We start from the raw sequence: 14,476 nt of genomic DNA on the forward strand, positions 1-14,476 counted from the left end.
CGGGCTGGCTGGGAGTGTATGCTAAGAGGTGGTAATGAAGGGTGCCGGGCTGGCTGGGAGTGTGTGCTAAGAGGTGGTAATGAAGGGTGCCGGGCTGGCTGGGTGTGTGTGCTAAGAGGTGGTAATGAAGGGTGCCGGGCTGGCTGGGTGTGTATGCTAAGAGGGGGTAATGAAGGGTGCCGGGCTGGCTGGGAGTGTGTGCTAAGAGGTGGTAATGAAGGGTGCCGGGCTGGCTGGGAGTGTGTGCTAAGAGGTGGTAATGAAGGGTGCCGGGCTGGCTGGGTGTGTGTGCTAAGAGGTGGTAATGAAGGGTGCCGGGCTGGCTGGGAGTGTGCTAAGAGGTGGTAATGAAGGGTGCCGGGCTGGCTGGGAGTGTATGCTAAGAGGTGGTAATGAAGGGTGCCGGGCTGGCTGGGAGTGTGCTAAGAGGTGGTAATGAAGGGTGCCGGGCTGGCTGGGTGTGTGCTAAGAGGTGGTAATGAAGGGTGCCGGGCTGGCTGGGTGTGTGTGCTAAGAGGTGGTAATGAAGGGTGCCGGGCTGGCTGGGTGTGTATGCTAAGAGGTGGTAATGAAGGGTGCCGGGCTGGCTGGGAGTGTGTGCTATGAGGTGGTAATGAAGGGTGCCGGGCTGGCTGGGAGTGTATGCTAAGAGGTAACTGTGACGTGGGGGAATATGGCTGCTGTTAATAAAGGTTAATAAGTCTGCCATTCCCCCTACCTGTCAGTAATACATAGGTATAGTATTGTATGATATATATATATATATGTGTCTTTGCTTGGTTCCAGCACCCCAGGAATCGGGGTTAATATGTTTGCAGGAGAATTGTTGCAACTTGGTCTGTGACCTTTCCCCGTGTCCTTGTTATGTTGCAGTTCTACCCACCAATCAGGGCCGGGCATATAGGCAGCTCCTTCCTACCCACCAATCAGGGCCTGAGCATGTAGGCAGCACCTTCCTACCCACCAATCAGGGCCTGGGCATGTAGGCAGCACCTTCCTACCCACCAATCAGGGCCTGGGCATGTAGGCAGCACCTTCCTACCCACCAATCAGGGCCTGGGCATGTAGGCAGCGCCTTCCTACCCACCAATCAGGGCCTGAGCACGTAGGCAGCACCTTCCTACCCACCAATCAGGGCCTGGGCATATAGGCAGCGCCTTCCTACCCACCAATCAGGGCCTGGGCATGTAGGCAGCGCCTTCCTACCCACCAATCAGGGCCGGGCATGTAGGCAGCACCTTCCTACCCACCAATCAGGGCCTGCGCATGTAGGCAGCACCTTCCTACCCACCAATCAGGGCCTGGGCATGTAGGCAGCACCTTCCTACCCACCAATCAGGGCCTGCGCATGTAGGCAGCACCTTCCTACCCACCAATCAGGGCCTGGGCATGTAGGCAGCACCTTCCTACCCACCAATCAGGGCCTGCGCATGTAGGCAGCACCTTCCTACCCACCAATCAGGGCCTGGGCATGTAGGCAGCACCTTCCTACCCACCAATCAGGGCCGTGCATGTAGGCAGCACCTTCCTACCCACCAATCAGGGCTGGGCATGTAGGCAGCGCCTTCCTTCCCACCAATCAGGGCCGGGCATGTAGGCAGCACCTTCCTACCCACCAATCAGGGCCTGGGCATGTAGGCAACACCTTCCTACCCACCAATCAGGGCCGGGCATGTAGGCAGCACCTTCCTACCCACCAATCAGGGCCTGGGCATGTAGGCAGCACCTTCCTACCCACCAATCAGGGCCGGGCATGTAGGCAGCACCGTCCTACCCACCAATCAGGGCCGGGCATGTAGGCAGCTCCTTCCTACCCACCAATCAGGGCCTGGGCATGTAGGCAGCACCTTCCTACCACCAATCAGGGCCTGGGCATGTAGGCATCACCTTCCTACCCACCAATCAGGGCCTGGGCATGTAGGCAGCTCCTTCCTACCCACCAATCAGGGCCTTGGCATGTAGGCATCACCTTCCTACCCACCAATCAGGGCCTGGGCATGTAGGCAGCACCTTCCTACCCACCAATCAGGGCCTGGGCATGTAGACAGCACCTTCCTACCCACCAATCAGGGCTTGGCATGTAGGCAGCACCTTCCTACCTACCAATCAGGGCCTGGGCATGTAGGCAGCACCTTCCTACCCACCAATCAGGGCCTGGGCATGTAGGCAGCACCTTCCTACCCTCCAATCAGGGCCTGGACATGTAGGCAGCTCCTTCCTACCCACCAATCAGGGCCGGGCATGTAGGCAGCTCTTTCCTACCCACCAATCAAGAACGGGCATGTAGGCAGCACCTTCCTACCCACCAATCAGGGCCTGGGCATGTAGGCAGCACCTTCCTACCCACCAATCAGGGCCTGGGCATGTAGGCAACACCTTCCAACCCATCAATCAGGGCCGGGGCATGTAGGCAGCACCTTCCTACCCACCAATCAGGGCCGGGCATGTAGGCAGCACCTTCCTACCCACCAATCAGGGCCTGGGCATGTAGGCAGCACCTTCCTACCCACCAATCAGGGCCTGGGCATGTAGGCTGCACCTTCCTACCCACCAATCAGGGCCTGGGCATGTAGGCAGCACCTTCCTACCCACCAATCAGGGCCTGGGCATGTAGGCAACACCTTCCTACCCACCAATCAGGGCCGGGCATGTAGGCAGCACCTTCCTACCCACCAATCAGGGCCTGGGCATGTAGGCAGTACCTTCCTACCCACCAATCAGGGCTGGGCATGTAGGCAGCACCGTCCTACCCACCAATCAGGGCCGGGCATGTAGGCAGCTCCTTCCTACCCACCAATCAGGGCCTGGGCATGTAGGCAGCACCTTCCTACCACCAATCAGGGCCTGGGCATGTAGGCATCACCTTCCTACCCACCAATCAGGGCCTGGGCATGTAGGCAGCTCCTTCCTACCCACCAATCAGGGCCTTGGCATGTAGGCATCACCTTCCTACCCACCAATCAGGGCCTGGGCATGTAGGCAGCACCTTCCTACCCACCAATCAGGGCCTGGGCATGTAGACAGCACCTTCCTACCCACCAATCAGGGCTGGGCATGTAGGCAGCACCTTCCTACCTACCAATCAGGGCCTGGGCATGTAGGCAGCACCTTCCTACCCACCAATCAGGGCCGGGCATATAGGCAGCACCTTCCTACCCACCAATCAGGGCCTGGCATGTAGGCAGCACCTTCCTACCCACCAATCAGGGCCGTGCATGTAGGCAGCACCTTCCTATCCACCAATCAGGGCCGGGCATGTAGGCAGCTCCTTCCTACCCACCAATCAGGGCCGGGCATGTAGGCATCACCTTCCTACCCACCAATCAGGGCCGTGCATGTAGGCAGCACCTTCCTATCCACCAATCAGGGCCGTGCATGTAGGCAGCTCCTTCTGTCTGGCGATATTGATCCCTGGTATTAGTCCCAATCTCCCGTGACACACTTCTTCCCATTATGTGTTATTTGTATTATTTGTTATTAACAGTATATGATTGTCACGTATATTACTGCTGTGAAGCGCTATGTACATTAATGGCGCTATATAAATAAAGACATACATACTGAACATACATACATACTGAACATACATATGTAACGAATTTTCTGGCCTAGCCTGACCCACCCAATCTCACATTGGCCCCTGTGGTCTAACCAGTCCCCATTACAGTGTAGTGTCTGGTGGTGCACCTGTTGGCAACAGGACTCCTGAGTCTCCCGCATGATGTTGTGTGGGGAATGCCAACCCAGACAGGCAGCTGAGGTAGTGTGCTTGAGTCCTACCTATGTCCAGTGCAGCGCCTCCAACTCATCAGGATCCCAGCATCCGCTTGTGGATGGTCCTGGTGAGGAACTCCTCTGTGGTGCACTCCTCGGTGTAATCACTCCACACTTACACACGAGGGTATGAGTTAACAAGATCATCTTTATTGCTTGCGGCGGGCCAGCTGCCCCTCACAGCGGTTGTTCTCAGCCGCTCATGTTCACCGCACTTCCCTTTGAAAGGTGTCCTTCCCCAAATTGGGGGATTCCCTATCTCCCCTCAGGGAGATAGTCCCTGTGCCAGGTCCCTGGTCACAGTCTCATGAGCTGTCTCCTCCCAAGTCTGTACTGAGACTTGCTCCTTCTACAACCAACTCACTGAACTCCACTGATGATCTACTTCAGCCTCTAACTTTTGAGCAGTGCTGTGCCTTATGTATCCTCTGGGGGCTGGCACAACTCTGACATCACTAATCGTGGATTCAGAGCCTTTGACCACTCCCATCCATACATAGGGCACCTCACCAGGGTGTGAGGGCAAACCTCCATAATTACTGCTGGCATGCCCATAACTTACCAGGCCTTACTGTCAGCAGGAGAGATGACTGTTAGCCATTTTACAGCATGGTTACACATACATACATACTGAACATACATACATACATACATACATACTGAACATACATACATACATACATACTGAACATACATACATACATACATACATACTGAACATACATACATACATACATACATACTGAACATACATACATACATACATACTGAACATACATACTGAACATACATACATACATACTGAACATACATACATACATACTGAACATACATACATACATACTGAACATACATACATACATACTGAACATACTGTACATATATCCCTTTTTATGTCAATGGTGCAGTTCCTGATTCTACCAGGAGGTGGCAGCATTTCCATCTTTTACCACATGGACAGCCCCTGTATACAGATTTGCAATGTGCAGTATATATACAGTACTATATATGTATATATACATTTTCTCCGATCCTATAACTATATCCCCATCGCTTCTGCTAGGATGACGATGATGATGATGGAAGATGATGATACACAGTTACAAAGGTTATAAACGAGAGAGAAGCGCCCACCTCATGGTATAGGTTTGGTATAGGCTTGGTATAGGTTTGGTATAGGTTTGGTATAGGTTTGGTATAGGTTTGGTATAGGTTTGGTGTAGGTTTGGTATAGGTTTGGTATAGGTTTGGTATAGGTTTGGTATAGGTTTGGTATAGGTTTGGTATAGGTTTGGTATAGGTTTGGTGTAGGTTTGGTGTAGGTTTGGTGTAGGTTTGGTGTAGGTTTGGTATAGGTTTGGTGTAGGTTTGGTGTAGGTTTGGTATAGGTCTGGTATAGGCTTGGTATAGGCTTGGTATAGGTTTGGTATAGGCTTGGTATAGGTTTGGTATAGGCTTGGTATAGGCTTGGTATAGGTTTGGTATAGGCTTGGAATAGGTTTGGTATAGGCTTGGTATAGGCTTGGTATAGGTTTGGTATAGGTTTGGTATAGGTTTGGTATAGGTTTGGTATAGGTTTGGTATAGGTCTGGTATAGGTCTGGTATAGGCTTGGTATAGGCTTGGTATAGGCTTGGTATAGGTTTGGTGTAGGTTTGGTGTAGGTTTGGTGTAGGTTTGGTATAGGTTTGGTATAGGTTTGGTATAGGTCTGGTATAGGCTTGGTATAGGCTTGGTATAGGTTTGGTATAGGTTTGGTATAGGTTTGGTATAGGCTTGGTATAGGTTTGGTATAGGTTTGGTATAGGTTTGACGTAGGTTTGGTGTAGGCTTGGTATAGGCTTGGTATAGGTTTGGTATAGGCTTGGTATACTGTAGGTTTGGTATAGGATTGGTATAGGTTTGGTATAGGCTTGGTATAGGTTTGGTATAGGTTTGGTATAGGTTTGGTATAGGCTTGGTATAGGCTTGGTATAGGTTTGGTATAGGTTTGGTGTAGGCTTGGTATAGGCTTGGTATAGGTTTGGTATCGGTTTGGTATAGGCTTGGTATAGGTTTGGTGTAGGTTTGGTGTAGGTTTGGTGTAGGTTTGGTATAGGTTTGGTATAGGCTTGGTATAGGCTTGGTATAGGCTTGGTATAGGTTTGGTATAGGCTTGGTATAGGTTTGGTGTAGGTTTGGTATAGGTTTGGTATAGGTTTGGTATAGGTTTGGTATAGGTCTGGTATAGGTTTGGTATAGGTTTGGTATAGGTTTGGTATAGGTTTGGTATAGGTTTGGTATAGGTTTGGTATAGGTTTGGTGTAGGTTTGGTGTAGGTTTGGTATAGGTTTGGTGTAGGTTTGGTGTAGGTTTGGTATAGGTTTGGTATAGGTTTGGTATAGGTTTGGTATAGGCTTGGTATAGGTTTGGTATAGGCTTGGTATAGGTTTGGTATAGGTTTGGTATAGGTTTGGTATAGGCTTGGTATAGGCTTGGTATAGGTTTGGTATAGGCTTGGTATAGGTTTGGTATAGGCTTGGTATAGGCTTGGTATAGGTTTGGTATAGGTTTGGTATAGGTTTGGTATAGGTTTGGTATAGGTTTGGTATAGGTTTGGTATAGGTCTGGTATAGGCTTGGTATAGGCTTGGTATAGGCTTGGTATAGGTTTGGTGTAGGTTTGGTGTAGGTTTGGTGTAGGTTTGGTATAGGTTTGGTATAGGTTTGGTATAGGTCTGGTATAGGCTTGGTATAGGCTTGGTATAGGCTTGGTATAGGTTTGGTATAGGCTTGGTATAGGTTTGGTATAGGTTTGGTATAGGTTTGACGTAGGTTTGGTGTAGGCTTGGTATAGGCTTTGTATAGGTTTGGTATAGGCTTGGTATACTGTAGGTTTGGTATAGGATTGGTATAGGTTTGGTATAGGCTTGGTATAGGTTTGGTATAGGTTTGGTATAGGTTTGGTATAGGCTTGGTATAGGCTTGGTATAGGTTTGGTATAGGTTTGGTATAGGTTTGGTGTAGGCTTGGTATAGGCTTGGTATAGGTTTGGTATAGGTTTGGTATAGGTTTGGTATAGGCTTGGTATAGGCTTGGTATAGGTTTGGTATAGGTTTGGTATAGGTTTGGTATAGGCTTGGTATAGGCTTGGTATAGGTTTGGTATAGGTTTGGTATAGGTTTGGTATAGGTTTGGTGTAGGCTTGGTATAGGTTTGGTATAGGCTTGGTATAGGTTTGGTATAGGTTTGGTATACGTTTGGTATAGGTTTGGTATAGGTTTGGTGTAGGCTTGGTATAGGCTTGGTATAGGCTTGGTATAGGTTTGGTATAGGTTTGGTATAGGTTTGGTATAGGCTTGGTATAGGCTTGGTATAGGCTTGGTATAGGTTTGGTGTAGGTTTGGTATAGGTTTGGTGTAGGTTTGGTATAGGTTTGGTATAGGTCTGGTATAGGCTTGGTATAGGCTTGGTATAGGCTTGGTATAGGTTTGGTATAGGCTTGGTATAGGTTTGGTATAGGTTTGATGTAGGTTAGGTGTAGGTTTGGCGTAGGTTTGGCATAGGCTTGGTATAGGCTTGGTATAGGTTTGGTATAGGTTTGGTATAGGCTTGGTATAGGTTTGGTATAGGTTTGGTATAGGTTTGGTATAGGTTTGGTATAGGCTTGGTATAGGTTTGGTATAGGTTTGGTATAGGCTTGGAATAGGTTTGGTATAGGTTTGGTATAGGTTTGGTATAGGTTTGGTATAGGTTTGGTATAGGCTTGGTATAGGTTTGGTATAGGCTTGGTATAGGTTTGGTATAGGTTTGGTATAGGCTTGGTATAGGTTTGGTATAGGCTTGGTATAGGTTTGGTGTAGGTTTGGTATAGGTTTGGTGTAGGTTTGGTGTAGGTTAGGTGTAGGTTTGGCGTAGGTTTGGCATAGGCTTGGCATAGGCTTGGTATAGGTTTGGTATAGGCTTGGTATAGGCTTGGTATAGGCTTGGTATAGGCTTGGTGTAGGTTTGGTAGAGGCTTGGTATAGGTTTGGTGTAGGTTTGGTATAGGTTTGGTATAGGTTTGGTATAGGCTTGGTATAGGCTTGGTATAGGTTTGGTGTAGGCTTGGTGTAGGTTTGGTGTAGGTTTGGTGTAGGTTAGGTGTAGGTTTGGCGTAGGTTTGGCATAGGCTTGGCATAGGCTTGGTATAGGCTTGGTATAGGCTTGGTATAGGTTTGGTATAGGCTTGGTATAGGCTTGGTATAGGTTTGGTTTAGGTTTGGTATAGGTTTGGTATAGGTTTGGTATAGGCTTGGTATAGGTTTGGTATCGGTTTGGTATAGGCTTGGTATAGGTTTGGTATAGGTTTGGTGTAGGTTTGGTGTAGGTTTGGTATAGGTTTGGTATAGGTTTGGTATAGGCTTGGTATAGGCTTGGTATAGGCTTGGTATAGGTTTGGTATAGGCTTGGTATAGGCTTGGTATAGGTTTGGTATAGGTTTGGTATAGGTCTGGTATAGGTTTGGCAAAGTACCCGACGATCCGCTCTTCTACAATCCTGACCCTGGCAAAGTACCCGACGATCCGCTCTTCTACAATCCTGACCCTGGCAAAGTACCCGACGATCCGCTCTTCTACACTCCTGACCCTGGCAAAGTACCGACGATCCGCTCTTCTACACTCCTGACCCTGGCAAAGTACCCCGACGATCCGCTCTTCTACAATCCTGACCCTGGCAAAGTGCCCCGACGTTCCGCTCTTCTACAATCCTGACCCTGGCAAAGTGCCCGACGATCCGCTCTTCTACAATCCTGACCCTGGCAAAGTACCCGACGATCCGCTCTTCTACACTCCTGACCCTGGCAAAGTGCCCGACGATCCGCTCTTCTACAATCCTGACCCTGGCAAAGTACCCCAACGATCCGCTCTTCTACAATCCTGACCTGGCAAAGTGCCCCGACGATCCGCTCTTCTACAATCCTGACCCTGGCAAAGTACCCCGACGATCCGCTCTTCTACAATCCTGACCTTGGCAAAGTGACCCGACGATCCGCTCTTCTACAATCCTGACCTGGCAAAGTGCCCCGACGATCCGCTCTTCTACAATCCTGACCTTGGCAAAGTGCCCCGACGATCCGCTCTTCTACAATCCTGACCTGGCAAAGTGCCCCGACGATCCGCTCTTCTACAATCCTGACCCTGGCAAAGTACCCCAACGATCCGCTCTTCTACAATCCTGACCTTGGCAAAGTGACCCGACGATCCGCTCTTCTACAATCCTGACCTGGCAAAGTACCCCGACGATCCGCTCTTCTACAATCCTGACCTGGCAAAGTGCCCCGACGATCCGCTCTTCTACAATCCTGACCCTGGCAAAGTGCCCCAACGATCCGCTCTTCTACAATCCTGACCCTGGCAAAGTGCCCCGACGATCCGCTCTTCTACAATCCTGACCCTGGCAAAGTACCCGACGATCCGCTCTTCTACAATCCTGACCCTGGCAAAGTACCCGACGATCCGCTCTTCTACAATCCTGACCTGGCAAAGTACCCCGACGATCCGCTCTTCTACAATCCTGACCTGGCAAAGTACCCCGACGATCCGCTCTTCTACAATCCTGACCCTGGCAAAGTACCCGACGATCCGCTCTTCTACAATCCTGACCCTGGCAAAGTGCCCCGACGATCCGCTCTTCTACAATCCTGACCTGGCAAAGTACCCGACGATCCGCTCTTCTACAATCCTGACCCTGGCAAAGTGACCCGACGATCCGCTCTTCTACACTCCTGACCTGGCAAAGTACCCGACGATCCGCTCTTCTACAATCCTGACCCTGGCAAAGTACCCGACGATCCGCTCTTCTACAATCCTGACCCTGGCAAAGTGCCCGACGATCCGCTCTTCTACAATCCTGACCCTGGCAAAGTGCCCGACGATCCGCTCTTCTACAATCCTGACCCTGGCAAAGTGACCCGACGATCCGCTCTTCTACAATCCTGACCCTGGCAAAGTACCCCGACGATCCGCTCTTCTACAATCCTGACCTGGCAAAGTACCCGACGATCCGCTCTTCTACAATCCTGACCCTGGCAAAGTACCCGACGATCCGCTCTTCTACAATCCTGACCCTGGCAAAGTACCCGACGATCCGCTCTTCTACAATCCTGACCCTGGCAAAGTACCCCGACGATCCGCTCTTCTACAATCCTGACCCTGGCAAAGTGCCCGACGATCCGCTCTTCTACAATCCTGACCTGGCAAAGTACCCGACGATCCGCTCTTCTACAATCCTGACCTTGGCAAAGTACCCCGACGATCCGCTCTTCTACAATACTGACCCTGGCAAAGTGCCCCGACGATCCGCTCTTCTACAATCCTGACCCTGGCAAAGTGACCCGACGATCCGCTCTTCTACAATCCTGACCCTGGCAAAGTACCCGACGATCCGCTCTTCTACAATCCTGACCCTGGCAAAGTGACCCGACGATCCGCTCTTCTACAATCCTGACCTGGCAAAGTACCCGACGATCCGCTCTTCTACAATCCTGACCCTGGCAAAGTGCCCCGACGATCCGCTCTTCTACACTCCTGACCCTGGCAAAGTACCCCGATGATCCGCTCTTCTACAATCCTGACCCTGGCAAAGTGACCCGACGATCCGCTCTTCTACAATCCTGACCCTGGCAAAGTGCCCAACGATCCGCTCTTCTACAATCCTGACCCTGGCAAAGTACCCCGACGATCCGCTCTTCTACAATCCTGACCCTGGCAAAGTACCCCAACGATCCGCTCTTCTACAATCCTGACCCTGGCAAAGTACCCGACGATCCGCTCTTCTACAATCCTGACCCTGGCAAAGTACCCGACGATCCGCTCTTCTACAATCCTGACCCTGGCAAAGTACCCCGACGATCCGCTCTTCTACAATCCTGACCCTGGCAAAGTACCCCGACGATCCGCTCTTCTACAATCCTGACCCTGGCAAAGTACCCGACGATCCGCTCTTCTACAATCCTGACCCTGGCAAAGTACCCGACGATCCGCTCTTCTACAATCCTGACCTTGGCAAAGTGACCCGACGATCCGCTCTTCTACAATCCTGACCCTGGCAAAGTACCCGACGATCCGCTCTTCTACAATCCTGACCTTGGCAAAGTGCCCCGACGATCCGCTCTTCTACAATCCTGACCTTGGCAAAGTGCCCCGACGATCCGCTCTTCTACAATCCTGACCTGGCAAAGTACCCGACGATCCGCTCTTCTACAATCCTGACCCTGGCAAAGTACCCCGACGATCCGCTCTTCTACAATCCTGACCCTGGCAAAGTACCCGACGATCCACTCTTCTACAATCCTGACCCTGGCAAAGTGCCCCGACGATCCGCTCTTCTACAATCCTGACCCTGGCAAAGTACCCCGACGATCCGCTCTTCTACAATCCTGACCCTGGCAAAGTGCCCCGACGATCCGCTCTTCTACAATCCTGACCCTGGCAAAGTACCCCGACGATCCGCTCTTCTACAATCCTGACCCTGGCAAAGTGCCCCGACGATCCGCTCTTCTACTATCCTGACCTGGCAAAGTACCCGACGATCCGCTCTTCTACAATCCTGACCCTGGCAAAGTACCCGACGATCCGCTCTTCTACAAACCTGACCCTGGCAAAGTACCCCGACGATCCGCTCTTCTACACTCCTGACCCTGGCAAAGTACCCGACGATCCGCTCTTCTACAATCCTGACCCTGGCAAAGTACCCGACGATCCGCTCTTCTACAATCCTGACCCTGGCAAAGTACCCCGACGATCCGCTCTTCTACACTCCTGACCCTGGCAAAGTACCCGACAATCCGCTCTTCTACAATCCTGACCTTGGCAAAGTACCCGACGATCCGCTCTTCTACAATCCTGACCTTGGCAAAGTGCCCCGACGATCCGCTCTTCTACAATCCTGACCTGGCAAAGTACCCGACGATCCGCTCTTCTACAATCCTGACCCTGGCAAAGTACCCGACGATCCGCTCTTCTACAAACCTGACCCTGGCAAAGTACCCCGACGATCCGCTCTTCTACAATCCTGACCCTGGCAAAGTACCCGACGATCCGCTCTTCTACAATCCTGACCTTGGCAAAGTGCCCCAACGATCCGCTCTTCTACACTCCTGACCTTGGCAAAGTGCCCCAACGATCCGCTCTTCTACAATCCTGACCCTGGCAAAGTGCCCCGACGATCCGCTCTTCTACAATCCTGACCCTGGCAAAGTACCCAACGATCCGCTCTTCTACAATCCTGACCCTGGCAAAGTACCCGACGATCCGCTCTTCTACAATCCTGACCCTGGCAAAGTGACCCGACGATCCGCTCTTCTACAATCCTGACCCTGGCAAAGTGACCCGACGATCCGCTCTTCTACAATCCTGACCCTGGCAAAGTACCCGACGATCCGCTCTTCTACAATCCTGACCTTGGCAAAGTACCCGACGATCCGCTCTTCTACACTCCTGACCCTGGCAAAGTGCCCCGACGATCCGCTCTTCTACAATCCTGACCCTGGCAAAGTGCCCGACGATCCGCTCTTCTACAATCCTGACCCTGGCAAAGTACCCGACGATCCGCTCTTCTACACTCCTGACCCTGGCAAAGTGCCCCGACGATCCGCTCTTCTACACTCCTGACCTGGCAAAGAACCCGACGATCCGCTCTTCTACAATCCTGACCCTGGCAAAGTGCCCCGACGATCCGCTCTTCTACACTCCTGACCTGGCAAAGTACCCGACGATCCGCTCTTCTACAATCCTGACCCTGGCAAAGTACCCCGACGATCCGCTCTTCTACAATCCTGACCCTGGCAAAGTGACCCGACGATCCGCTCTTCTACAATCCTGACCTGGCAAAGTGCCCGACGATCCGCTCTTCTACAATCCTGACCCTGGCAAAGTGCCCCGACGATCCGCTCTTCTACAATCCTGACCCTGGCAAAGTGCCCCGACGATCCGCTCTTCTACAATCCTGACCTGGCAAAGTGACCCGACGATCCGCTCTTCTACAATCCTGACCTGGCAAAGTACCCAACGATCCGCTCTTCTACAATCCTGACCCTGGCAAAGTACCCGACGATCCGCTCTTCTACTATCCTGACCCTGGCAAAGTGCCCGACGATCCGCTCTTCTACAATCCTGACCTGGCAAAGTGCCCGACGATCCGCTCTTCTACAATCCTGACCTGGCAAAGTACCCAACGATCCGCTCTTCTACAATCCTGACCCTGGCAAAGTACCCCGACGATCCGCTCTTCTACAATCCTGAACTGGCAAAGTACCCCGACGATCCGCTCTTCTACAATCCTGACCCTGGCAAAGTACCCCGACGATCCGCTCTTCTACAATCCTGACCCTGGCAAAGTACCCGACGATCCGCTCTTCTACAATCCTGACCCTGGCAAAGTACCCAACGATCCGCTCTTCTACAATCCTGACCTTGGCAAAGTGCCCGACGATCCGCTCTTCTACAATCCTGACCCAGGCAAAGTGCCCGACGATCCGCTCTTCTACAATCCTGACCCTGGCAAAGTACCCGACGATCCGCTCTTCTACAATCCTGACCTGGCAAAGTGCCCGACGATCCGCTCTTCTACAATCCTGACCTGGCAAAGTACCCAACGATCCACTCTTCTACAATCCTGACCCTGGCAAAGTACCCCGACGATCCGCTCTTCTACAATCCTGAACTGGCAAAGTACCCAACGATCCGCTCTTCTACAATCCTGACCCTGGCAAAGTACCCCGACGATCCGCTCTTCTACAATCCTGAACTGGCAAAGTACCCCGACGATCCGCTCTTCTACAATCCTGAACTGGCAAAGTACCCAACGATCCGCTCTTCTACAATCCTGACCTTGGCAAAGTGCCCGACGATCCGCTCTTCTACAATCCTGACCCTGGCAAAGTACCCAACGATCCGCTCTTCTACAATCCTGACCCTGGCAAAGTACCCGACGATCCGCTCTTCTACAATCCTGACCCTGGCAAAGTACCCGACGATCCGCTCTTCTACAATCCTGACCCTGGCAAAGTACCCGACGATCCGCTCTTCTACAATCCTGACCTGGCAAAGTACCCGACGATCCGCTCTTCTACAATCCTGACCCTGGCAAAGTACCCCGACGATCCGCTCTTCTACAATCCTGACCCTGGCAAAGTACCCGACGATCCGCTCTTCTACAATCCTGACCCTGGCAAAGTACCCGACGATCCGCTCTTCTACAATCCTGACCCTGGCAAAGTGCCCGACGATCCGCTCTTCTACAATCCTGACCCTGGCAAAGTACCCGACGATCCGCTCTTCTACAATCCTGACCCTGGCAAAGTGACCCGACGATCCGCTCTTCTACACTCCTGACCCTGGCAAAGTACCCGACGATCCGCTCTTCTACAATCCTGACCCTGGCAAAGTGCCCGACGATCCGCTCTTCTACACTCCTGACCTGGCAAAGTACCCGACGATCCGCTCTTCTACAATCCTGACCCTGGCAAAGTACCCGACGATCCGCTCTTCTACAATCCTGACCCTGGCAAAGTGCCCCGACGATCCGCTCTTCTACACTCCTGACCCTGGCAAAGTACCCGACGATCCGCTCTTCTACACTCCTGACCCTGGCAAAGTGCCCCGACGATCCGCTCTTCTACAATCCTGACCCTGGCAAAGTACCCGACGATCCGCTCTTCTACAATCCTGACCCTGGCAAAGT

This window comes from Ascaphus truei, unplaced genomic scaffold (genome assembly GCF_040206685.1).
Source record: "Ascaphus truei isolate aAscTru1 unplaced genomic scaffold, aAscTru1.hap1 HAP1_SCAFFOLD_1302, whole genome shotgun sequence".
Lineage (NCBI taxonomy): Eukaryota > Metazoa > Chordata > Amphibia > Anura > Ascaphidae > Ascaphus > Ascaphus truei.